Raw genomic sequence first — 1,802 nt, 5'->3', positions numbered from 1 at the left:
AAAAACTACTATGCCCGAGCTCGACCTCCCAAAAAGGACGAACTCGGGCAGGGGCACTGTTCATACCCTGTCCGGGCTCCTCCAACTCGGCAAATTCATAAAAGGTCCGACCTCGTCCTAAGGCTCACGCCTAAAGGTCGGACCTCGGACAATAAAGCAAGGAAGGCCCATCAAAAGGAACGCAGCCCAAAACCTAAAGGCCGAAAAGGCCTAGAAAAGGCGGTTCCACAAAGATAGAGATAAAACTCCCAAAAGATAAGATAAGATAAGAATATCTTATCCAGGGAAGATCACGGCCAAACTACTATAAATACACTGGAGCACCCAGGTATGACATTCATTCCACGTTCTACACATATCTGCTTGGACCCATGCTAACTTAAGCATCGGAGTGTCATTGCAGGTACAACCACCAACCACTCTGCATATCAAGCTCGAGTCCCTGAACCCCCACCTCGGGCCTCTCCAGACGACCGAGCTACACGTTTCAGGTAACCCTCGGAATAGATTTGTATTTGTATTAAGTGAATATGACTTTGTATTTTTTTGGTCACTTTTGGCAGAATGAACTTCAAAACCGCATAGAGGCAGGGAAAAATCTTGACGATGCTTTTATAGCAGTGCTAGGAAAGGACTAACCAGGTCGAGTTCGATGTTTTGGGGCTTCGGTTACATGAAGCTCTCTTAAAAAGGATGAGGAGATTCGCCAAGTTAAAGTTGAATGCAATGATAAGGTATTATCATTAGAAAAGAAGATGGACGATGTTTGTGGTCAAAGAAAGGTTATGTTGCGCCAAATCAACCCTGGAATGGGTGACGAAGAGGTAGCAGCCTTAATACAAGCTACCCAAAATTCTCCTTTGGATGCCTCAAGTAGTAAACCAAGAACTACTCTCCGCTCCTCTGAATCAACTTACATTCCACCAACTGATGATGTAAGTAACTGCCCTAACCTCGTATTATTGTCATACAAAGATGCTAATAAAAAAAGAAGAGAAAAATAGGTGGTCACTGCCTTGTTCTGGATTATAGTAATTCTCTTCATGTTGAATTTATGTTGCTAGCTGAATATGCATTGTTGGTTGTTGAATTTTCTTGAAGTGTATTGTTTATTGCTTATGATTCCAATTAAAAGAAAGAGTACTACGATTGCAACAAGCAGAGTGATTGGCAGTTGAAAATATTTTTTATAAGTACTTGCAACTGAATTTCAAAAGAGGAGAAGACTTCCAAAGTTGCCGCCGACTGATGAGCGGATAATTTATACGCCTTTTGGCATTGTTTTTAGGTAGTTTTTAGTAAGTTCAAGCTACTTTTAGGGATGTTTTCATTAGTTTTAATGTTAAAATCACATTTCTGGACTTTACTATGAGTTTGTGTGTTTTTCTATGATTTCAGGTAATTTCTGGCTGAAATTGAGGGATTTGAGCAAAACTCTGAAAAAGGCTGACAAAAGGACTGCTGATGCTGTTGGAATCTGACCTCTCTGCATTCGAAATGGATTTTCTGGAGTTACAGAACTCCAATTGGCGTGCTCTCAACGGTGTTGGAAAGTAAACATCCAGATCTTTCCAGCAATATATAATAGTCCATACTTTATTCGGAAATTGATGACGTAACTTGGCGTTGAACGCCAAGAAAGCACACTCTCTCCTCGGAATCCGGGGCTACTAGTTCATAATCCCTCTCAGACTCTCTATTTTCACATATGCTACAGTGCATACGGAACCTAGCTAAATACTCAGAATCTACCACAGAAGGGACTCTTAGAGGAAGAGGGTCTACCCAACCAAGACCACATG

This window comes from Arachis duranensis, chromosome 4, assembly GCF_000817695.3.
Source record: "Arachis duranensis cultivar V14167 chromosome 4, aradu.V14167.gnm2.J7QH, whole genome shotgun sequence".
Classification (NCBI taxonomy): domain Eukaryota; kingdom Viridiplantae; phylum Streptophyta; class Magnoliopsida; order Fabales; family Fabaceae; genus Arachis; species Arachis duranensis.
This window is presented reverse-complemented; position numbering follows the sequence as displayed.